The sequence below is a fragment of the Lissotriton helveticus genome, chromosome 5_1 (assembly GCF_964261635.1).
Source record: "Lissotriton helveticus chromosome 5_1, aLisHel1.1, whole genome shotgun sequence".
Taxonomy (NCBI): Eukaryota; Metazoa; Chordata; class Amphibia; order Caudata; family Salamandridae; genus Lissotriton; species Lissotriton helveticus.
In genome coordinates, this window is record NC_136065.1 from 1,402,319,891 (window position 1) to 1,402,346,357 (window position 26,467).

The 26,467-nt window shown below is 44.2% G+C and overlaps 1 long non-coding RNA gene across 1 annotated transcript; it reads left to right on the plus strand.

Annotated features, from left to right (window-relative positions):
* Positions 1–1,033: 1,033 nt before the first annotated feature.
* Positions 1,034–26,375, plus strand: LOC144755448 (uncharacterized). Its single transcript, XR_013594895.1, has 3 exons — positions 1,034–4,045; positions 4,133–4,209; positions 26,314–26,375. It is a non-coding gene; the product is annotated as an uncharacterized LOC144755448 (long non-coding RNA).
* Positions 26,376–26,467: the final 92 nt, after the last annotated feature.

A 26,467-nucleotide genomic window follows, 5' to 3' on the forward strand; every position in this document is an offset into this window, starting at 1 on the left:
TCTGCCCTGTTCCCATGATGCACTGGGCCAGACTAATTTGCATGTAGCCAGGTTCTGAGCTGGGGTGGTGCAGTGAGCTAAAAAACGGTGATGGATCAAGCCCTGATCTTTTGACTGGGTAGGAGTGTTCTGCTTAATTCAGATACTCTGTCCATCACCACCCCCTTTATGAATCGTTTTGGCCACCGCAAGTGTGGAAGGGTATGCTCAGATGTGAGTCCCTTGCTCACTGCACCATCAGGATTCAAGCAAGCCGGGCCGAAGACGGCTGTAATGCCAGAAACCGGTCCCCGGAAGCTTGTTTCCTCTCCAGTAAAGAATTGGCTTGGTAGTTTGGTCTGCCCTGTTCCCATGATGCACTGGGCCAGGGTCAGACTAATTTGCATGTAGCCAGGTTCTGAGCTGGGATGGTGCAGTGAGCTAAAAAGCGGTGATGGATCAAGCCCTGATCTTTTGACTGGGTAGGAGTGTTCTGCTTAATTCAGATACTCTGTCCATCACCACCCCCTTTATGAATCGTTTTGGCCACCACAAGTGTGGAAGGGTATGCTCAGATGTGAGTCCCTTGCTCACTGCACCATCAGGATTCAAGCAAGCCGGGCCGAAGACGGCTGTAATGCCAGAAACCGGTCCCCGGAAGCTTGTTTCCTTTCCAGTAAAGAATTGGCTTGGTAGTTTGGTCTGCCCTGTTCCCATGATGCACTGGGCCAGGTTCAGACTAATTTGCATGTAGCCAGGTTCTGAGCTGGGATGGTGCAGTGAGCTAAAAAACGGTGATGGATCAAGCCCTGATCTTTTGACTGGGTAGGAGTGTTCTGCTTAATTCAGATACTCTGCCCATCACCACCCCCTTTATGAATCGTTTTGGCCACCACAAGTGTGGAAGGGTATGATCAGATGTGAGTCCCTTGCTCACTGCACCATCAGGATTCAAGCAAGCCGGGCCGAAGACGGCTGTAATGCCAGAAACCGGTCCTCGGAAGCTTGTTTCCTTTCCAGTAAAGAATTGGCTTGGTAGTTTGGTCTGCCCTGTTCCCATGATGCACTGGGCCAGGGTCAGACTAATTTGCATGTAGCCAGGTTCTCAGCTGGGATGGTGCAGTGAGCTAAAAAACGGTGATGGATCAAGCCCTGATCTTTTGACTGGGTAGGAGTGTTCTGCTTAATTCAGATACTCTGTCCATCATCACCCCCTTTATGAATCGTATTTATCTACTGCACCTCCTTGCCTTCTGTAGGTGGGGGATACAGCTTTGGGCAACTACAAGTTTTCTGGTTACTTTGAGTCTGGAATTATATCATCCTGAAACTCCCGACTGGTGGACCTCCAAGGAACTGTGAGGGTTGCATGCATCTAACATCGCCAACTCATTTCCTCCTCTTATTTCAACTTGTGGGGAACAGAAAAGGGTCCCCTGTATGTGAAGTGAAAGGATCTCTAGAGTCCTGCTGTCATTTTGTCCCCAGATATTCTCCTCACCTCGATGGCTTTAAAAAAGCCCCTGAAACATTTACCACCTGCTCTTAGAAAATACATGGAATTGGAACAGGTTTTACTGGGTCTGTGTTATTCCTCATTCCCAGCGGAAACTTGTATTCTCAGTTATTTCATGGGATGATACTTGCCAGCTGGCATCTTTAAATCTGGCCCAATATTGCTCTGCAGAGGTAACGGGAGCTCTGGATGAGGCCCCATATGAGCACAGTCTTTTTACTGTCTGCCTTTCTCCACACTCTCCATGTCTGTCTGAGTGAGCCAGTGCTAATCTCTGCAATGCATGTGCCCTAGTGGTCCAGTCCGATGTAGAGCCGCCTCGCCTCTACTTCTGACACAAGTATTTCCCCACCTACCCTCTGTTTCTCAGGAGATCTGCAGCTCCTCACTTGGGTACAAACCCAGTTGTATGCAAGAAATGGAGTTACTGATTGAGGGGGTGGAAACCTTACTCAAGCAATAACCACAATCCTTGTCCTGGTGAACACCAAAAGTCCCTAATTTAACCTATGCTTAACCCTCTGGTAGCTTTGTACAAAAACAGTCCGGCTTAACTTGGAGGCAATGTTTAAAGAATGTATGCAGAACACAAACTATAATAAAAAAGAGTGAAAATGCAACCCAAGAAAATCCCACGCCAATTTAGAAAAAAAAGAACAATGTAATAAATAAAATAACACCAAAGCAAATTCAATCCAGTCAGTAGAACCGGAGTTATGAATTTTTAAAGTTTTTTTGTAAGATTCAAAGCGCAAACTACAGGCAACTAGTCATGTGAGATCATGGAACAGGCAAAAGTTAAGGCTGACTGTGGATCAGAGATACAAGGTGGATTGGTACTGGTCTTGGCTTACCTCTTAACTTTGAGAGATAGCTCTTAAAAAGAACTATTTCAAATTTGATGAACAATTTTTTATGCAGGTGAAGGGCACCGCTATGGGATGTCCTTATGCCCCAGAAATGGCGGTGATCTGTGGCTCAGTACGAGAAAAGATTTGTTAAAAATAGCGCCTTCAGAGACAAAATAAAACAATGGTTACGATACATTGACAACATCTGGCTCCTGTGGCAGGGGAGCCAGGTGGAGTTGATGGCGTTCCATGAATGGCTCCATGCCCGACATGAGGACATCAAGTTCTCCATTCAAAATGGCAAAATCCAAATGACCTTTTTGGACGTTGAGATCACCTGTGCAGGAAATCAGTTAAAAACATCTATGTATAAGAAAAAAACAGATAAGAACACAATTTTGCATCACAGGAGTACCCATCCCAGGAGTTTAAAAGAAAATCTCGCATATGGGCAGCTCCTAAGAATTAGGAGAAATTGCACCGAGACCAAAGAATTTGAAGAGCATGCAACACATTTTTGTAATGAAATGAGTCAAAGGGGCTACCCTAAGAAGTTGCTGAAGCACTCTTTAAAAAGAGCTAGATTTACACCACAAGAAAGACTTCTGCAGGTGAAACAGAAGAAAGAATTTGATCAAGTAGTATGTGTGACAACCTTTGGTCCTGAGACTAACAAATTCAGGCAAATAGTACTGAAAAATTGGCACCTCCTTGAGGATCTTGAATGTCTGTTTCCCAAACCAATATTTACCATGAGAAAGAATCAAAGCATAGGCTAACAGATTGTGCGGGCTAACATTTCATTATCAAAACCTAAAAGTGATTTATCATCACAATGGAATTTAAAACCAGTTAAAGGCCTCCAAATGTTTGGCAGTTGTGTGGCCTGCAACAATACAATTGAGGGCACAGAATTCAACCATCATGGTGTAAAATGGAAACATTCTGTTTTTTCAAATTGTAAGACCAGAAATGTAGTGTACGCCATATTATGTCTCTGTATGAAAGTGTACATAGGGAAGACAAACCAACAGGCTGTTAGGATTACGCAACATAGATCGCGGATTAAAAAGGCCCCGACTGCACCAATGTTAGAACACTTTATTAAGAGAGCACATAGGGAGAATGACTTCAAACGGACAATATTAGCTAATATTAATGCTGCAAAACGTCCACTGGAGATTGAAAAAGCACTGCTCCAGAAGGAGGCATGTTTAATTTTGAAATTCAATAGTGCCCAAACTGGATTGAAAATTATGTCAGAAGTAGCAAGAATATAATGAAACTGCGGAGGTAACCTCCAGAATATATACTTTCGCAAATGATGACTACAATCCCTAGGGAAACAATATGACAGGGCTGGTATGAATTGATTAACCACATGTCCCTTAATGCACCATGTTTGATTGAGCTGTTGTCATGAATCAGACTGTGTCCCAGGATTCATGAATAAGTTATATAAGGGTAAAGCTCCTCCCTAAAGATGTCTGCCATGACATTGAGTAGCTATGAGATGGATACGAAGTGCAGCCAAAAGCACAATAACTCAAGGTGTGCCCTAGATTTAATTTAAATGAACTAAAGCTGCTGCAGGAATAAATGTGACTCGCTTTTAGTAATATTCCTTCGTTTTCGTAGGAACCGCGAGCCAAGAGAAGTCAATCGGAAGTAGCGCGACCCATCATTTAAACATACCGAGGTATGGGCTTTGTTTTTCTGTAACCGCAAGCCCGGTTGAAACAATGTTGCAAGGAGTATTTAGTAAACTGAGTTTCTTTCTCGTTAGATTTAAGAAAGATCGCTGCGACGGAAACGCTCTAGGAGCACAAGTAACACCGCTTGAAAAAGAAAAAAAGACGTGAGGTAGGCGCTCTTCTCATTGATTCTTTTAAAAGGGTGAATTTGAAACACTGCTGTGAAGGGGCTCAAAGTTTTTCCTCTTTATAGAAGAAAACTTGCTGGGATAAAAATTTTAATGGAATAGGACGAACAAAGACACCCGTGTTCCATAGATAAGGCGCCGCATCATGACAATTGAATATATAGCCACACATTGACTTCTACTAAGTTAAAAGGTAGGATACAGTCGAATAATGTGCCCATAGAAATCAATGGCCTGATATGAATATCACTGACATTATTTTCTGTATGACAACAGAGAGTCCTTGAATTTAAAGAAACCACAGAATGCAGTTTGGGATATAACCTATGAGGAAGAAATGAATGCTCCTCAGGTGTAAGAGAGAGTAGTTTGTAGAGATAGTGAAAATGTGCTAAAAAGAATGAAGCCCCCCTCCTAAAAATGTTTCTATTTTTTTACATCTTGTACGGAAAATCAGAAAGCCCTGATGAGAATCCAGGCACTAATTTCCTTTTTTTTTTTTTTTTAAATGTATTTTATAATTTTGTTTTAGATAAAGCAGTACAGTTGTGGCAATCAGTACAATTTTACATCAAATTTCATATACATCAAAAAAAGGAAAAACAGCGAAATTAAATAATACAACAGAATCTACAATGTGATAGGGCAGAAAAATGCATTAATAAAAAAGAGAGCAAACGGAGGAACGTAAAAAGAACAGTACATGGCACTACGGCACCTTACAGTAAACACCTTAAACATAATGGACATCTATACTATTTTATCCATTCCTCAAACAGGGCCCAGATCTTAGAGGCCATCTTCCGCTTCTGCCTACCCTTTAATGTAAATACTGAGAATTCCAAATAATAAATAGCTAGCAACCTAGCTCTCCAATTCATAAATGTAGGTGCTTCAGGGGATAGCCATTGTGAGGTTATTCACAGCCGAAAAATAGACATGGCTATAAACAGAAATGTGAAGACATACCTCGAGTTTATAATTGCCCCATACCCTTCGAAACCCATTATCACCATCTCTGACGTCAATGTGCACGGGATATTAAGCGTAGAATTAATAAAACGCTCCACATCAGATAAAAAGTCAGACAAGCTAGGGCAAGAGTAAAACATATGAATAGCGTCAGCTGCATACAGCCTGCACCTTGCGCAGTGATCACCCTTTCTACCACCCCATTTAGCTATTCTTGCAGGCGTATAATGAGGGTGGAACACTTCCATATAACTTTGGGTCCGAAGGCTACCAGAGACCAGAACCGCACTGGCTAACTCCAATACGGAGCCTCTGCCCGGACAACAGGTTCATTGTGGGTCCAGCGACATCGCGCAAGTGCACATGGTCCTGGCCCCCGGCTGGGCTCCATGCTGAGTTGTTCGCTAAAATCAGGTGTACAACTCGAGAGGAAACACCTCTTGAACATATGAGCACCGTAGCACTGACAAACTCCTACAAACCCCTGTAACACCCTACACATATACGGTCCTGACGAAAGCCAGTAGAAGAAAAGGCCTGGCTGAAACTAGTTTGACCGCACAGGACGTCGGAGGCCATAAGCCTACCATGCACGTCCGAAAGCCTTTGTTTTTAACTGCCTGGGGCCCACCATTGAAACAGTCTTTGGGACACCCTGGACAGTATTTTAAACCTCACTCATAGAACACTCACAGCACCCTCACGAACCAAAAAAACCTGCTCTGCAGTAATCTGGCGTCGAAGCACACCTGAGGTATACTCGGTACCTCGGGTGGGGCTCGATGAAGCATGCCACTAACTAGGTTGGTGGGTGAGGGCCTTCATAAAACCTAATGGTTTTCCTCCACCCGCAGACATACAAACAATTTAAACCAGAGCTAGTTCTCATTGATTGCTAACCTATAAACTGGGGAAACGGACTAGCCTCTCTAGTTCTCCTCTCTCTTTTTGATTACAACATAACTCCAATACAGGCCTTAGATCAACCCCAGTCTTCCCAAATTTCCCTTCCCACTTAAGATTTTGTGCCTCCAAGTCATCCGGAAGGCTGGACAGTAAATGCTGGTAAACCGTCCCTATTCTGGCTTTCTTTTGAATCAATTCAAATATGACTAGTTTATCTAACATTGAGGAAGTTTCACTAAGGCGTTTATAAATAAAACTTCTAACCTGAAGATATTTTTTAAAAAATCATGAATATTCAACTGAAATGTATCCGTCAGGGACACAAAAGAAGATATTTGTCCACCCCCCACTAAATCCCCTATTACATGCAAACCATGTGCCTGCCATCTAAACCTAGTCTGATCCTGAAAAATAGAGGGTAGGAGTCGGGCAGCTTTGAATGGAGTATGTATGTTAACATTGGGAATAGATGGTTTCCGCCGAATTTTCTGCCAAATTAGGAACATAGCTATAATCACCTTAAATCTAGTTCTCTTAAAGTAACTCTGCTCCAAAACCTCCAGCAAAATGCCCTTAGCCGCCGTGCCCAGACCAATCTCAAAAATAGGTCTATTGCATGGCGGCACCTCAAAACTATCCCCCAACAGTGGCACTCCCAGAAATTGCACCATCACAGGCCAGTAATATAGTAACATATTGGGTACCGCCCAGCCACCCCCATCCCGAGGAAGGCACATCCACTTTGCAGCCCTGCGGGAGCGGCGATGCCCCCAAAGAAACCTATGAGAAATCCAATCAACCTTTACCAAACTGCTTTGTGAAAGATCTAAAGTGATTGTCCTGAAAAGATACAAAAACTTTGAGAGCACCAACATTTTAAGGACACTGCAACGACCATAAAGAGAGAGATGTAGATGACCTAGCCGATCTAACTTGGTGTTTACCGCGTCCACTACCGGAAGAATGTTCAAGTCCGGAATAGTTTCTACCGCCGCCGTGATCTTAACTCCCATATAAGTTGCTTTGCTGACAACTGGGGCTTCAGAGTATAACATATTTGATGTTTGTACAACCTGAGTTTTAGCCACATTTAGCTTGTATCCCAATACTGAGCCAAAATATTCAGCAGAAGCCTTGAGTGCCCGGAATGCAGAAGAAACGTCTGCTGTTAACACAACGATGTCATCCGCGTAGGCCATGGCCCGGTACTCTGTATCATCGATCCTTATCGTTAAGATACAAGAGTGCCCCTCGATTTTGGTCAAGAACGGGTCGATGTATAGAGCAAAAAGCAAGGGTGAACAAGGACACCCTTACCTAGTGCACCTACTGATTTTAAAATGCCCAGACTCCAGGCCCGAAATGCGCAGTGCTGCTTCTGAAGAGGTATACAGTGCCTGAATTGCCTGAATATATTCAGTGCTGAAGCCCTTCCACCGGAGCACGGCCCTCAAGAACCCCCAGGAGACCCTGTCAAACGCCTTCTCGGCGTCCAACAGGATCACCCCGAGGGGAGAGGCCGTGACCTGAGCCCAATCCAGTAAAGCAATGACACGCCGGACATGGTCCGCTGAGTCCCTACCCGGGATAAACCCATGTTGACGCAGGGAGACCAATGGAATAATGACCTCTGCCAACCCAGACGCTAAGATTTTTGAGAATATTTCAGAATCGCTGTTAATAAGGGAAATTGGTCTAAAAGATGATGGACTCAACTCAGGCTTTCTCTTTTTTTTTTTAAACAAAACAATTATAGTCTGACGCCATGAATCGGGAACAATACCTCTCTGAGCGGCCCTAAGAACAGTTAGAAGATCCTGTCGAATCTCCCTTAAAAATATCTTGTAAAACTCCAAAGGCACGGCATCTGGGCTAGTGGCCTTCCCATTGGCTAAGTTTTTAACAGCTAGCTCAACCTCCTCCCAAGAGGTGGGGGCCGATAGCAATTCATTCTGCTCAAATGAGACCTTGGAAGTATCCAAACCCAATAAAAAAGCCTCGGTCTCTGACTTCCCTTGAGTACTCCCAAAATCTTCAGTATAAAGCGCGGCATAATATCTTTGAAACACATCATTCGCTCCCTCCTGAGTATCCTGAACCATCCCATTTTCATCCTGAATTTTTGTGATACGAGACTGCACACTTTTCTGTTGGAGCCTCTTCGCCAGTACCCTGCCCGAGGTTTCCCCATATACAAACATCATTGTGCGATATTGAAGGTACTTAATGGCGAGGTCCTGCCCAAAAGACTCCAAGAGTTTAGACTTTATTATAGCAACGACCTGCTGACACTCCTCTATGTTAAAGCCATTCTTAATTTTGGTGGTTAATTCCTCAATACTGCCCTTCACCAGCTCTTTTCCTGCCTTCCAACGAAAGGAGGAAAAGGTCTTGGTCTCTCCACGAACTGCAGCCTTTAGGGCATCTCAGACCATATGATCAGATGCGGTTCCCCTATTAATGTCTAAGAATTCAACAAGCCATTTTTTCATACGAGTTTGATAAGCCTCATCCGATAAAAGCTTCATTTCAAAAGTCCACACCCTAGGAGCTCTGCTTAGACGAGACAAGGGACATTCTACAATCAACGAATTATGATCCGATAGGATCCTAGGAGGAGCAGAAATAGAGGATGTTTCTGCCACCTGATCCGAGACAAAAAAATAATCAAGCCGGACCAATTTGTTGTGGGGACAGAATAGTATGTGTACCCATCATCCTCTTTATTATGCCGATACCACAAATCAATCACTCCATGTTCTTGTACTAAAATCTGAAGTGTCTTAAACACTTTGGGTTTCCTACCACAATAGGTATGATCCCCTGCCAAGTCCAAATTACCGGATAAGTTGATATTCATATCCCCACAAACAAACAGTGGATAAGACCAGGTAGCTAATTCTATATTCAAATATTTAAATACTTCCGGGGCATCTGTATTTGGCCCATAGATAGTAGATATAGTTAGCGGCCTCTTATCAAATAATATTTCTGCTATGATCCATCTGCCCATTCTGTCCTCTCGGACCTTTGTACAGACCTCGACACCTCGCTTCAGTAAGATGGCCACACCGCCAACCATGGAGGTCTGTCTGAAGCTGCCTGGGTATGATCTAATAGCTTGTTCCAAACACTTGCGCTTCCCCCAAGGTATATGTGTCTCCTGTATACATAATCCATCTAATTGCTTAGCGTGTACGACTTTAGAAAATAGTGCCCGCTTTTTAGCGTCGTTGAGACCACAAATGTTCCATGAACTTAAAACAAGTTTACCCTGCCCAATCAGTACCAAGAAAATCCTTTAATCTCTGCTGTACATTTTCCAAATTTTTAGACATGAGAGCCGATATATAACAATATTGATCAAATTTTAAAGCCACAACTGCCACAAATATCCAAAGCCAACATGAACATGAAAAGTCCCCCCCCCTACCCCCTGGGACCCCCCCCTCACCCACCCATCCATTACAACACCCTTATGTGGCAACAGGACCGAGGTCCTTGTGATGGGATGAGCTGGTTACCCATTCCTCCTGGATACCCTCACCCCCTCATAACTAATGGCTGGGGGCTAGAGACAATTGCTTTCATAAAACATCTAACAAAGAAAAAATTTAAAGTTAGGGGTATATACCCCATGCAATCGAATTCGCCCCATCTCTGGCCGTAGGACCCCCTTAGAACTAGTGATAGAGACATATAAGGAAAGGAAAGGAAAGCTACCCCCTCCTTAGCTATATAGTACCCAGATACTCCTTGGCCTGAATTTCAGACAAGAAAAATCTTGTCTGTCCCTGATAAATAATTTTCAGTTTGGAGGGAAAGAGCAATAAAAGCTTGGGCACCCTTTGCGTTTGCGATCGGCTAATGCGGGCTTGGTTTGTACCCCCCGTTTTCTGAGAGCCAGAGCGGGCGGTCGATCATTTAAATTTCAGGCGGCGCGCCTCTGGAACTCTCTTCCAACCCACATTAGAGGACTCCAGAACCATCTGGCTTTTCGTAAGGTGTTAAAGACCTGGCTCTTTCCTGCTTAGGCTCCTCTTTTCCTTTTTCAGCCCTGGCTTAGTTAGCGCTGGGATGCCCCGTCACTGGGGCAGCTATGCGCGTTATAAAACTTTAAATAAATAAATAAAAGAGGATATCAGCTGATGGAGCTGCCACCTCTGCTCAACTGTGGCTGGACAGAAATCCGCCCGGACAAAGAATTCACACTCTTTGCCCCGCGTCTTTTGTCAGGTCTTGCCAAACCATAGATCTTCTCCCTCGCCAAAAAGTTTTTGAGGCATATCAAAATAGCACGAGGTTTGTCCCCTGATGTTCCAGCCTTTTGCCTCTGCTTGAAGGGAAATCGATGCGCTCGCAGCACCTCGAGGTGATTCATCCAGGTGAGCTACGCCAGCTCACTTGACCGAGCGCTCGGCCGCCATCTTGCCAAGCCCCCGAGAGAGCTCCAGGCATTAATTTCCTATGATTCGAAACGCGTCAGCATAATCAGAAGAACAAGGATTTAAATCTTGCATTCTACTAACTTAGAATTAATTTCTATGTGATACATGATGCGATTAATGCTCTTGTGCTCCTATGGATATTTAGATATTCTGTTAGAAAAAGTCTAGGACAATGATTTATTCACTGTAACCTGTGAACAAGGTTATGAGTATTCGTTTATTTAGTTTTTTATGTAAAGTTGTGTACTGTGATGTATGTAGAGTATGCCCTAATGGATATGTGGACCATGCATTTTTTGGAAAGTGTTTATGTATGTATTGTTTAAAAAGTGTGGACCATTTTCCCTTTTCATATCTCAAAAAAATTAATGAAGATATAAATGTATGAAGTAAAATGTATAAATAAAATACCGGTACAAACATAAAGAAATGTGGTTGGCCATGAAGCATCAAGTTTAAAAGCTTATGAATAAATTGAGGTTCAGGCAATCTTTTTTCACATATGTATACGGCCCTGCCTAGTCCTCGTCCCTTAGGGTCCAGCTCCTTAATCTTTTCGAGCTTTCTTAAAGTGGCATTTTTAGAATTGATTATAAATTCAATCCAGCTTTACCGCTAAAGAGTTAACCCTAGTGAAAAGCAAATGTAGGAGTTTTCCACTACCATTACCTGCAAAACCTAAAAACACATAACTTACTTTTGAAATACAATGCACCCAGCATTATGGGCTTTTTAGGGCTTACCTCAGGGGTGACTTCTAAGTATTAAAAGGGAATTTTTAATCCTGGAAAAAGGTTATTCCCTACCATGTTAAATTGCCAGTTTAAAACTGCACTACAGACTGCATCGTCAGTCCTGTGACATATTTTTCTAGCAATATTGTGGTGGGCGGCACAATGAGTGCTGCAGGCACACTAGTAGCATTTAATATACAGGCCCTGGTTATGTGTAGTACCATATACCAGGGACTTATAAGTAAATTAAATTTTCCAATTAGGTGTAAGCCAATTTTATCATGTTTAAGGGAGAGAACACAAGCACTGGTGAGCAGTGGTAAAGTAAATGTACAGAGTGCTGATGCCAACAAAAAACGAATTTCAGGGAACAGGAGTGATGAAGGCAAAAGGTATGGGGGGGTGGAGACCACACCAAGGATGTCGGGTCTAACAGTAGGCATTCAATCTTGTTCCTTTTGTGCTAAAGGTTCTGCTGCTCCTACAATCATCCACTTCTGGCCGCTGCCACAACTGGAGGCTGCTGCTAGGGTGGTGAATGCAACATACAACTCACCTGCCATGAAAGGCTGGCCACATTCTCATTGCTGGTGATCTTACAGTAATTTGTATCCTGCTACTGCACAGGCTCATACTTAGGTGCACGAGGAAAGTTTGTACTGCTGATGCCTTTGCTGTAACGGTTCTATGTACGTGCCTGAACCCTGAAATGCAGCTGCACCTCTTCTATACCTTCTATGTGAAGACGTGACCCTCACAAATGGAGACCATGCTTCAAATGTGGCTGGGTAGCGGGAGTCAGCAGCTGGCTGGCCTCCCTCAGCTTTGTCCTGTTTTCTGCTTAAATACTTGGAATCTTCAACTGTTCAGTCTTCCACTTCTTGGTATTCTCATTAGCCCCCTTTCTCTGCACTCCCTTTGTACTTTGAACCCTTTTGTCCTCTGTGAACCCTGTCCTTGCCCCTGTCTACTGCCCTTTTGGATTTCATGCACTCACTGCTACTCTTCTTGCTTTAAGAGCTTGCACATTGTGTTTCTCCTTGTCATCCTCTGACCCTCTTTGTGCATTCTGAACTGTCCATTCATACAACACATTCACCTTTTGCACCCCAAACTCTGCTTATGCACTCTGTCCTCTCTCACACCTGCACCGTTCGCCCTTGCATCATGAGCTCCTCCATATTCAGTCAGCTTGCAATTTGGGCTTCCTCGCATGTGTACTCTGATCTTCCAAACTTGTATCTTCACGTCCACCCACATACCCTCTTGTCACCCTCCATCCAGCTCTCTCCGTGCCCCATGTGTTGGCTCACTTGGTTTTATAATGGGAAAATGTGGTCAGTCATCACATGCACTAGAAGGCAGCATGCCGCGCAATGCAAGCCCCAAGAACAACCGCTATTTGTGTGAGAAAATAAATGTCAAACCGTATTTAGATGGGAGAATATTAATAAACGTCTGTTCACTTATGTATTACTATAGTGGATCAGTAAATATCTTGCTGTTAGTATAATACAGCCTAACGTGAGAAAATAAGAAAACAATCGCAGTCAATTCAGAGACAACTCACAGAAACCGGGGCTATACTCAAAGACCTGTCTAACGTTTGATTTAATCGCTTGTGCCCTTGTTCTTGTTAATGCCTCTGTTTGCAACATTTCACATACAGAAACATCATGACATATGCAGGTGCCCAATGACAAGTATGCTATTATGCCATTTATTACCATTGTTGAAGGAGTAGAGCAACATCATTACGCAATCAAAGCCATTCAAGATATTAAATAGTGTATTATACTCTGCATAACTGCAAATGCACTAAAGACGAATACACACGCAATAACCAATCACTGCAACAAAAAAGCGGCAGCCATGGAAGATTCCTCGAGTGGGAGAAATAAACCTCCCCTGTTGTACCCTTTTCTGTGCGTTACACTCACCAGTAAAAAAAAATCAATATACCAAATCAAAATTGGGTGGTGAGCGTTTGATTGGTGTAATTGGTGTGTTAGTGGTAACAACAGATATCTGGTTGCTCAGCGTTCATAATAAATGAAGTAGGGGACATTTACGTTTGCCTACCTATAAAAGATTTAAAGCATTCTTTTTTTTAGTAGGAGAAAACATGGGATAAGGTGTGGTGTCATTATTTTGTTGTTTTCACAAAATTAACTGTATTTTGGAATAACCCAAAAATGAAATGTGAAGGTTTGGAATATGTTTTGGTACCCGAAAGGTAGTAAACTGCTTGTGTGCAAGTGGTCGTTGATCGGAAATGTGCTAATTTGCAACTGCTCTTTGGTAGCGGATGTCTGAACCTGACCTTTTGGGAAACATGGCAAAGCATAGATTTACCAATACCAAAGAATATTATCTGTGACAGTAGGTCTCCCTTGCTCTTACTGGCTGACCTGGAGATCACACTGACAATAACAATGTTCAAGCTTCTCCAAAATTTCCTAGAGGATGGGATTTCTCTTCAGCCTTCCTTGCGTTGTAAACGGTCTGTGGCAAAGGTCGCACCCCATAAGAGTTCCCTAGGGTATCCGAGATATTGGGATAGGAAGCGCCTATAGTTTTCCATCCTATATTGATCAAACAACTTCCAGTGTGCCATGCTGCTTCCGATTGAGTGTATGTGCCTCAGCTGAATGTAAAAGAACGTATACTGTGCAGAATGGGTCTGCCATTCAATGTTCTTGGAAACTACTGGACTTAATGTTGAAAGCATACTAAAACTCCCCTTCATTACAAAGGAAGGTAGAGTAATGTCATCTTCTTTGAATTGCAGGCATTAAACATTGGATGCAGGCATTTCTGGTCTGAATGCAGATTCTCCCAGTGTAAACGAAGCAAAAATCCTAATTTAATTAAAGAACTAAAGTCAGTTCTGTGCTGTGTGAGTTGCTTGATTACTAAATAGCAGCCAGTAATAACTAAAACTACATTCCCGGCATGCATTGGACAAACAAGCTTTGTCCAGTCAGTCTGACATAGTCTGATTAATTGGCTGGAGTTTGAAAGTCCTTTTAGTTGGTTTGAAGAGCTCAAAACCAGTTGTCAAGAACCTGAAAAAACTGAAGTCCCAGCTATTGCAGTAGTGACTCCAGGAAGTGGCTTCATTTGAACCCTCCATACGATGGAGGTATTGGTGCAGATAGAACTGTGGAAGTAATGGATCTACCATCATTGTATTTAATGTAAGCAGGTGAATAGAACGTGAGACCAAGGCAGGTTAAAATTTGACTCAATGTCTTAAATCAGGACTTTCTTACCTCTTACACGACGAAAATCTGCACTTTTTGGGGCTTCTAATATAGCGGCTGGTGACATCTGAAAGTGGTGGGGCACAAACTGATTTGCATACTGCACCATAGCGAGCGAGCCCGAACCCCGTTTGGGGGGGTTACCCCCCCACGAAAATTTTGAAAAATGAGAAGAAAAATCGTGCATTTTGAAGCAAATTTGAGAAAGCAGGAAGGTTAATAAAGCAATTGTGAAAGTGCAGTTATTACATTAATAGATGGCATAACATAGGTAGCTGCTTATTCAGTATAACCACAGAGCTTCATACATTCCGTCCTATTACGCTCAGGTAATTTTTTTTTGCAACAGGCACATTAACCTTCTGTGCTGCCGCCTGCTGCTATTTCACTACTGGGACCCCAAATATAGGTTATCTCTGCCGGACTATTCTTCAGATTCCACTAATATTCTGTTTATGCAGAGTCTAAGTACAGGCTGCAGAGCTGTCCCTCAGATTACAAACATTTTACATTACAGACTCCGATATTGGCATTAAAAGTACCCTCCAGCTTATCAGCTTCAGCAAGGTTTCCAACAGCATAGCACCCCTTTGCTACACACAGATTACAGGTTCAGCCACATGATGAAAATAGCAACTCACTCAGTGTGATAATTAAGGGAGCTGCACACTAAGGCGCTACCAGGTAACCAAGACTCAAGTGCCACCACAGCATCAATCTATGCAAGCATTCAACAACTGGTTCAAATATGTTCTCTCAATGTTTCAAGCTATATATATAGTGAAACAGTTCAGTGGGCGCCATTTTGTAATGTTCTTGTAAATGGGCAAAAGTGACGATTTTACCCCCTCTCCTGAGGTCACCTAGTCGCGAGATCCCTATTGTGTCCCACTGTTGAAAACCCTTGCTCTTGCCCAATTTGCCTAGCTTTCTCGTGTTCCATAGTGGGTTGTGCTGTGTTAGTCTTCCCTCCCAGCCCAAATGTCACGTTACTGTGTGCCATATTTGAACAGTATGTGCAGTCTGCCCCATAAGGTCTGGTTTTCGAATGGTGGCCATTATTGAATGTATTGGCCCCTTGTCTTACAGAGATGGTTCAGGAGTTGGCCACCCTTAAGCCGTTTTCTAAGCAAATAGATTTAAGTTGGATAGCTACTGTCCATCTTTTAATTGGAGGTATTTCCAAACATGGGACACCCCACTGAGCATCTTCCTCCCCGCCAGGTCATTTTCCTCACTAACAAGGGGCTCAAAGGTCCAGTTAAAGTCCCTCACTATAACAACAGAGGCGGCCCAAGAGAGACTGTCAATGAGCTTGCCTAAAGCCAGTATGGTTTCGGACCTCTACCCCACCACTATGTCCTCTTGCATATTCATTATAAATGTCAATGTTACCATAGGGGCCAGACACTAACCGAACAGCAAGAATGTCATTACTCTCGGCCGACGGTACCTATATCTTAAGGCCAATGTCCTGTCGCACCAATATTGTTAATCCCCCCGAAGGACGACCCTTACCACTATGAATGGCTGAGATATAATAATTTAAATATCCTGGGTGGAAAAGTGGCTCTACTGATCAAGTTTCCTGGAAAGCACTTATATCGTATCTTTCAACAAAGATGTTCCAATCAGGAGAAGCACCCTTAGAACGGCAATGTTACATGAAAAAAATGCTATTCTACCTGATCTTGTATTTAATTCAGGCATCGTCCTATCCCAAGAATCTAAAGTCCCTGTGTGCAACCCGCCTCACTCTCCACACTATTGGAGCAGCTCTGCTCAGGGGAAGACTTATCTTCTGGGTGGGGATCAATAGCTTTGATGGCTGGTGTCTGAACACTTAATGCAGGCTCACTTGCTGATGACAGACACCCAGGGCTGCAGACACCGTCGGCCTGGGCGCGGAGCTTCCTATTGTGTCACTGGCCTTAAGTACAGGATGGTCCCCCCAATTTTAGGAGTCTGCAGCTACAGAAAAAGGTGGCCGACCGCTGAGGCATCACTGGGAGCCTCCAGTGGTGAAGGGATGGAGGGAGACACGCACCTGATGCAGGTTATCAGGGACATGCGCAGCCAGATCAACAAAAGAGGGAAAACCAGACCCTGAAAGAGGAGCAGGGCTCCGGCTCCCCTCAGAGTGAGCGGCCGGATCCATTCTAGGGAGTGAGCTCACAGGTCCAGGGAGAAGACCGGCCTCGTGTGGGGATCTATCGATGAGCTGACTTCCGAGGGACGGAATACGGGAGTCGATGCACACACAGCTTTAATTGAGATTGATACCGTGGGCCTCAGACTGAGTAGTGTGTGTGACATCAGCTTTATTTGAGATTGATACCGTGGGCCTCAGACTGAGTAGTGTGTGTGACATCAGCTTTAATTGAGATTGATACCGTGGGCCTCAGACTGAGTAGTGTGTGTGACATCAGCTTTAATTGAGATTGATACCGTGGGCCTCAGAGTAGTGTGAAGACACAATCCCAAACCTTCAGTTCCTAGTATTCCAATAAAGGAATGATCCACAAGTGCACTCACAGAAAGTTGACGTCACGTCGGTGACGGTGAGGCGCCTCAGGGCCACTGCAGGGGAGTCGGTCACGGTGACACGGACGGGACATGGTCTCTCCTGTGCACGAGGTGTGGCGAGTGAGTCACCACGCTACACTCACAGCAGCCAGCGCACGCATCCCGACGATAATGGCCAATCTCTGCATGGCTTCACATGAAGTCACACAGTGATTGGCCATAACAGTGCGGCTGAGGCAGTGTGTGTCACCCCCACGCGCGGCATCCAATGATCGATGCTGCGCGGTGGACCAGCCAATCCTGGCGCTGCATGAAGCGCCAGGATTGGCTAGGGGGGCATATTTGCTGCTCGCCCAGTCGCCCTATGTAAACCCCGGGGGCTGCGGCCGGGTAAACCAGCAACCCCCTGGTCACGCTCTGTAAGCTACTTACAACTTTGCGCATGCTCGGGCAAGGTTTTACCACAACTTGCACTTGCGCACTACGGTCTGCTGCAGCCTGAGGGTGTGGTCATGGACTGACTGTCACTCAAGCTGCAGCAGGCTGAGGCCCCCACCCCCCTGCGCACTCCGAAATTGCCGGGTGTGTCCCAGATTCCGGAGGCGGTCAGGCGGATTGCAATTTAATTATTAGGGGATTGCTGCTAATGCGCGATGCAATGGCGACGCAACGCCGACGGTGGGTCCAAGTGGCTGGTGGGGCTACGCCCCTACGCCCCAAAGGACGCACTGCGCGCATGTAGAACTAATTTGAAATAAAAGTCCAGTTTAGCCTAACACCAGAACGTTTCTGAGGCTATATAGCTCTTAGAAGTTGAAAAGAGGATGCTCTTAACGCAGAGGCTGTTGATTATTGTTTTGTAAATAGTGAGCGTCTCAGAATTTGGGGTAGGGGTGGCTTATTAGTTCATCTAGGAATATTTAATAACAAACCAGTACGAGAAAATAATCTAATTGGGTTTTCTAATTCTTACCGTCTGACACTCCTATTGAAACTTATTAATTGTAGAAAAGGTGCGGGTTTAGTGGCTCGAAGGAAATCGTTAGTATCCCAGTCATTAAACATTTGCACATCCCACAATGTAGATTATCCAGGACCTGAAGGCTTATACGTTTTGCTGCCCTGAGTAAATGACATATTAAAATGGCTATCTGACTGGTTTCTAACTGAAGTCGTATGAGTTACCTACAGTTTACAGAAATGTGAATATAATATCCTTTAAGATTATCCACTAGATAAAAGTAAGAGTAGTTACATTAACCTGGGTGACATCTGCTAAAATGGTTTTGACAGACATTCGTGAGCTGAAAGCCCAAGCTGATTTGTATTCTCTTCTGCCCATCCCTTTTCAATAAAAGTGATACATTCTGATGAATGTCCTAGGGCAGATAAAAATGCCAAACCATCAGAAACCAGGATACTTGTTTTTGACTGTATCCCAGTGAGTTTTTGAGGAGATGAGCTGTGAAGAACAGGTAGATCTGTAGCCAGTTCCAGGAGGCTTGGGCGCGAGTTTGATAATGCCGAAAGGAAATTATTATTAAGAAGGAAACTTGCTAGGGTCTGATGCAAGTTTGGCATCTGGCTATTTAAGCAAAAACATTTAAAAAGTCTTTCTGGCTTGGCGTCTAATCTTGTACAGAAGGAGCTCCTTTGGATCTGGACTCCAAATTTAAAAGTGGAGATGTTGTTTATTGAAACACGAGGCAGTGCGGTCTATGAGGGATGACATCCAAAAAGTTTGAATAACATGAAAGCCCAGTCAATAGGGTTGTTAGTAGCTGTAATCAACCTGGTGACAGGTGCCAATCTGCAACCACAGTATGTATCCTGGGAATGTATTCAGCTCTATGCTAGACTCTGGAGTACAGTAGACTCCCAAAACGGTGTGGCTGATGAACCTGTACTCCCAGAGGGTTTATGTATTTGACCACAATGGGATTGTACATTCTTAGAAGAACTGCCTAACATACCTCCTCCCTTACCTTAGCATCCCCCTCTCTCCCACCTCCTATTCTCAGCCCTCACTACCCTCCTGTCTCCCCCACTGTCTTCAGCCTGCACTCACTCTTCTACTCACCGGCACCGTCTCCCACTGAAGTCACTACCTATGCTTCCCACCCACCGCCTGTCTCACCTACATCACCCACACCCCTCGCCCACAAACACGTCCACACCTTGAATACCATCCCACTCTTTAGCACCGCGGAACCCCTCAACAACGCTAGTATACCCCCCCCGATACCCTGCCTGCTCTCCAGCTCACTACTCAATCACTCACCAACGGCTCTCTCCACCAACACCTTCCCCAATGACCCTCCTGACCTGACTTTATCCACCCTCCAACAAGTCAAAGAGGAAATCTTACAAATCAAAAAAGACGTCCACGCAATCAAAGACCTTCTCTCCTCACAGCCCAGTCTACCTCCCACCATCCCACTACCCTACAAACGACGCACCCTCCCTACATACCCTCGCCCCCGACGACACCAGCAATGGCCTACTATCCCCGTTCGCAATAATTCCCACCGCCCCCGTCGTGTTCTCAACCCCTTGTCGGACCGCGACCTATGCTCTCTTCTACGCTCTTATGGCCCAGGTCCGGTAAAAGACTTTTCCAACTCACACATCCCCATACCCACAATTCTTACAAACCCTCTGAGGCTCCCAACACTCAACAACAGAGGCTCCGTCCCTAACAACCTCAGAAAAGTTCCCCTCACACTAGAAAGCTCGACCACCCTACTCTCTCCCAAACTCAAATGCATCCTACTAAACTGCAGATCGGCCCAGAGACATTCCACCGACATCGCGGATCTCGTCTCAGATAGGGATCTGGACCTAGCCATTCTAACGGAAACGTGGCTCACTGAAGCCTCTACCCCGATTATGGACATACTAGTCCCCCCCAACTATCACATCATTAGGCTGGACAGGTCTCCTGGCAAGACGGGCGGGGGAATTGCATGCATCTTTAGGAGCAACCTCTCCGTTACTCAAGTCACCTCCCCTTCCCTTTCCTCCTGTGAACTCCTCTGCCTCGACATCACCAGTGAGGGCAAACAAGTCTGTGCTTTACATCTCATCTATCACCCGCCTGCTGACAATCTCATATTCACCCAACAATTCATGGACCTGATCACTTCCAATGCCGGTCGGCAGACCACTCAAGTCTACCTGGGTGACTTCAATCTCCACTGGAACGATCAGAAAGACACCGTGGTGAATAGTCTCAAAACTTTCCTCAATGCGCTTGACCTCACCCAATTATGCGATAAACCAACACACGACAAAGGCGCGATACTCGATCTCATCATTGCCAAAGAGAACGCTATTCAACTGGAGGCGATTCTACCCTGCGATTGGTCAGATCACCACATTATCACCTTCTTTATCAACGAAAAAGTTAAACCTAACCCTACTCAACCAATCAAATCCAAAACATGGAAAAGGGATTTGAAGAATCTTAACCCCTCTACCCTACCTCCCCACATCGGCAACCTCCTCCTTCCCCCTTCAGGTGCCTCAGATGCTCAATCACTGACTGACCACTACCTTGACTCTATGAATACAATAGTCAATGAAGTCGCCCCTCTGCAACTGAAGAGAGTCTCCACCAAAATTTCTAACCCCTGGTATGAGGACAGACTCAATGATGAAAGGCGTAATATGCGAATGGCAGAGCGCACCTGGAGATCGGACCCTTCAGCACTGCATCTCAAAAAGCTTAAGAACAAGAGAAATGCCTACTTTAGGAAAATAAAGCGCACAAAGTCGGACTTCTTCAGCCGCCAGTTGGACCAAGCGAAGAACAGGCCAAGAAAACTGTTCGAGCTAATCAAGACCCAAACAAAGGCCCAACCCACACAATCAAACAGCACAACAAATGACACCCCACACTGTGAAGCCTTCTCTGCTTTCTTTAAACTAAAGACTGACAACATAAGAAATGACCTCATCATGGATGTAAGCCGATACCCCAACCACACCAGAATGGCAGACACTCAACCTAAAAACAAGGCATCCTGGCAGTACTTCGATACCTATTCGGAAGAAGCAATACACAAACTGCTCTGCACCCTGAAGCCCTCTAATCACCTCACAGACCCTCTACCTGCTAATGCTGTAAAAGACTTTACCCCCTTGCTCCTCCCTCTCTGGACCAAGATCATCACCAGCTCTTTGCAACAAGGCCACATTCCAGACTCCCTTAAGGTGGGGCAAGTCACGCCTATACTCAAGAAACCTACAGCTGATCCGTCTGACCTAAACAACTATCGGCCCATCACCAATATCCCCACCCTGGCCAAACTGCTGGAGAAATGTGTCCAACTCCAACTAACAAAACACATTGATCAATTTGACCTCCTCAACCCTCATCAATCAGGCTTCAGAGCGAAACATAGCACGGAAACAGCTATGACACACATAATTGATGACGCCCTCCAAATTCTGGATCGCAATGAGTCCTGCCTCCTCATCCTTCTTGACCTCTCGTCAGCATTTGACACGGTCAAACATGAGAACTTGCTGGAGCTGCTAAGTACTCGAATGGGGCTATCGGGAACTGTTCTCAAGTGGTTTTCGTCCTTCCTTCACAACCGGTCTCAGAGGTTCAAGATCGACAATGTGCTATCTACACCTGTGCCTGCAGATCTAGGTGTTCCACAAGGATCCACCCTCTCCCCTACACTGTTCAACCTCGTTATGGAACCGCTCGCCACCTTGCTTCAAGCATCCAATGTTCAATTCCATATGTACGCCGATGACACACAACTCTATCTAAAGTTACAATCCCCGGAAGATATCAAACATCTGAATTCCACGCTTATTAACACCCAATCTTGGCTGGCCGATAATCACCTCAAACTAAATGCTCTGAAAACTGAGTTCCTACTCATCTCACCCCCGGCGAAAATCTCCACCACCCAAACCTGGCTCAACAACCTAACAGCACTCAATGTCCAACCTACCATCGTGGACTCGGCGAAATCCCTAGGCATCACACTCGACGCCAAGCTCAACATGCAGCAGCACGTCAGCAAAGCCACAAAAGCAGCTAATTTCCAAATTAACACGCTGAGGAAAATTAAACCCTTCCTCCCGGCCAAAGACTTCCAAACTGCTGTACAAGCTTTAGTCATCCCTCGAATAGACTACGGAATTGCGGCCCTCAGCGGTCTCCCGCTATCCACAACAGCACCCTTAAGAGCCTCCCTGAACGCTGCCGCGAGACTCATTACTGGCTCTAGAAAGCATTCGCACATATCCCCAGACTTAAAGTCTCTAAAATGGCTGCCTTTTGAAGCCAGAATACATCTAAAAATTGCAGTTATGACACACGCGGCCGTGCACCACAAGGCACCCAACTACCTCGCTCAAAAGCTGTCTATATCAGGAGGTTCGAGATCCAATAGGAGTACAAAAAATCTACTCCTGAAACCTCGTAGATTCCGGAAAGCGAAAACCTACAAGCGCTCCTTCTCAGGAATGGCACCCAGGATCTGGAATGCGCTCCCTCCTGAAACCAGGCTGATCTCCTCCACGGCACTCTTCAAGAAAGAGGTGAAAACCATCCTTCTGGCCAAGATCTCCTGATCGTTATAGATGTTGGTTCAGAGACTCTGCATTGCTTTGTATCACTGCTCACCCTATCCCTTGGCACTACACTCTACTTGTTGGGGGCACTCCTACGCTACTCTCTTACTACCGACCAAGATATGATACATGTTGGTTTACTGATCCACCTGAACACCTCTGTAGTGGGATCAATGACTTGTGCTGTCCTATATTACTTCCTTACCTGATTGTATACGGATTGGTTTTATGTATGTTTTTTATTATCCATGTTATTACCATGTTATTGACTTTTATACTGTTCCCATTATCTCTGTTGACTCCTACTGCCCCTACCCTGTCTTTGTGAAGCGCTCTGATATCTGTAAGGATCCTGTTCGCGCTATATAAAACTTTGAATAAATAAATAAATAACTGAACGTTGGGCTCTGTATTTTGTGGAGGTTTGTAGGGAGACTGGGCCTGCAAGGAGATCTAAACAGTTAATCAGCGGATTGGACATCACCAGAGACCATCTTCTTCCATTTGAACACTGGTTAAGGCAACCCACCCCATCAGGCCAAATGTCAGACTCTAATTGTCGATTGTGATACAAACTGAAAATATCTATAATTCCTGGCTTCTAAGCCTTTGAACTACCAATTTCTTACCTCCAGGGTATCTACATGGAGATCATTCCTGTCTACGTAAGAAAGGCCCTTCCTCCTATAGCAAATGTTTATTCTTTGAAGCTTTCTGTAGTAAAAAGACCCTGGAAACACTGCCTGGATGGAGGATGCTATAAGGCCTCCAGTAGTAGATAAAAGTGTGAGAAATACATGTGACTGAGAGGGCTGAGGTCTCAACTTTTTTAAATTTAATTTTGTCCTAGGAAGCTGAAGCATACAGGAAGTGGAATAAGTCACAAACAAATTCTGTTATTTGAGTGGGAGACAAACCAATTGTTTCGGTATTTTCTGATCAGACACAGATTCAAAACGAGTAGTGACCATGTGCATTTCTGTGGTATACCCCTACTATATGGAACTACCATTACATCGCTGCCACTACGTTTATCTGTTCCTACATGACATCGGATGTCACTACATCACCAGGCAAGTAGGAGTTATAGAATAAGATTTGAGGCAGAGAGGGGATACATAAAGGGTAACTGTGTAAAATTCCATTCTTCTGCCAACCGTTTTTGCCATCAAAGAGTGACATTATAAATCGCAATGCTGAACACACAGATAGCAACGTGGGACCATATCACCCACATTTTTTTAAAATTATTATACATTTATTTTGGCGTAGTTAGCTTGAAAAATAGGGAAACGTTTATTAACAACAGTATGTGAAATACTGCGATATACTGTTTTGCATTAAAAGAGAAAAATAATTATGTAGTTTAAAATACAGAATTGTAGGGGGGAAAAAACCCTATAACTTTTTGTAAACAAATACATTCCATCTCCAAAAGGGAAAGATTCTTGAAACATTACAGTCGTTTGGAGACGTAAATAGGATGATGAAACTTCTAATTCAAGGGTACCTATAAATATTTTTTCAGCTGAACCCCTGAAATATTTTCCATATTTCACAGGTAAAATGTCCTTTTTCATTCCTCTGCATCCTGTGCAATAAAAGCAACCAAACATGTAACTGGCGGCAATTGGGTTTTTCAGGTCAGATTCTACATTGAAAAGACATTTTATGTTTTCTTAGTAACGTTCACACTTTGAATCTGTGGGAAACTTTACAATAAAAAAATGTATCCCCAGGTTTTAATGGGAAGCTCTGTGCAGATCTGTAAAGTGGGTGGCCAAGAAAAAGGAAGGGAGTCAAAAAAGTTACTTCCCATTTTTGCTCCAATTTTAACTTGGCTTCTCGATGTAAAACAAAACGGAAGACCAGAGTTGGCATTATTATTATTATTAATAAATTTATAAAGCTCCTGGTTACACTAACTAGTGTGTCCCCGCGCTGTCTAGCCCCTATTGACTTGTTCCGCCAAGATCTTTAACGACAGATCAGATGTCCTTTGGGAACAGAAAGGTTTTTAACTCTTTGCGGAAGGCCTGCTCTGATGTTTCCAGGCGTAGCTTCTGTGGTAGTTGATTCCATTGCTAGGCATGACATTAAAACTTTACTCAAGGAAGTGCCTTGGCTTGGTAATGATATATGTTCAGTAGTTTTCAAGAAATACGTGTTTTTAAAAGGTTTTGGTCTGGGTATGAAGCGATTAGATTCTAGAAGTATCTTGATAATTCAAAAGGTGTACTTTTGTTTTACCTATACCATTAGCATTGCATGATAACGGGCACAAAATTTGGCAAATGTTTAGCTTGTTTATCTTAACCGTGGTATTTTTTATTTTGTGCTGATTTGTGAAGAGGGCACTGTTAAAAGAAGAGGTAAATAAGTGTTAATTTTCTAATAACTCTATCATTTGATGAATCCACTTGTAATTTGACAGACATTTAGCATGTTTATTTTTCTGTGGGTATGGCAGCCTTACAGTGACACTGTTGTGGTGCTTCCGAAGGAAGGAAGGGAAGTGACAGCATGAGGAAATAAGAGGAAGATGCAAAGAAGGAGCTGCAAGCTGGTCCAAGGCCCAGCGAAACAAAAGACAATGCGGCAGCAGGCAAAAGAGTAGTGAGGGCTGGCAGTGCCTGGGGTAGTTCCTCTGTCTCCCTACACCATCTTGGCACTTTGTCTGGAGGCCACTAAAACCACTAAATGCCAAAGAGACTAGGCAGCCCCCTTTGTGAACCTGTTGAGCAAGTACGTGGCGAGTGACTCCCTCTGGGTTACTGAGGCTGGTGGACCAAAGTGACTCACCATCCTATTTCAATAGGTCAGTGCGTCCTGCAGTTAGGCCTGTTGGGGCAGTAGTGAGGGAGGCAGTATAAGGGGAGTGGGCACCGACCCTCCATGTCAACTGGTAAAGGAAAACGTGCCTGGAGGTAACACTGATGCTTGATCAACAAGAGTCATAGCTCCCTGAGACCACAGCCCAGATGGTGGAGTCAGAGAGCCACAGATGGGGCGAACCGCAAAATATAGTTTAGCGAAGGACCCATTTTCATACTGCCATGCACTAGCTACATTAAGGTTAAGGGAGAATAGAGCTGCAGGGGCACCTAGAACAGACCTGAAGAAGCCAGAGAGAAAATGTAAGAAAAAAAGATTCTGAGTGAAAGTAGATATGATATACAAATGACTCATTGTAGGGCCAAGCGGTAAGAGTGAGGCTTACCCTCGGAAAAGTAGGGAAGATGGGTGCTGAGAATTGCACAGGTCCTCTGAGAGCTATGGCAGTGACCTGACGGCTCATGAAGGGAACAAAAAGCAGAACAGTCATGGTACAGAAGGAGGCCCAATGTCCAGGCTTCAAAGTAGATGCAAATAAAGGCAGAAAGTTGGAAATGATTGGAAAGCACAATTCCCCCTCAGAAAGGAAAAATGCAAATTAAAAAATAAGCAACCCAACATTCACCACTGAAAAGATGACTAGTAAATAGTATTAATTATATCACGGGCATGTGGTATTGTGGATATTATTTGATTAGATATTTATGGATGTTTTTAATTTCTCCCAGCCCTGATGAAAGTTCCTTTAAAATAATTTCCTGTAATGAAACATGTTAGCAATTTTTTTTTTTTTTACTTAGAATGGACTTTTGTATACGGAACAGATGCTAACAGACGAAACAAGACCAAAAAAGACTCTGTGATTCATTTTGTACTGCGATAGTACATGACTTGCGTAACAACAGTAATAATCTTGAACAATTGTGGGTATGCTGATACTTTATTGATCCTTTA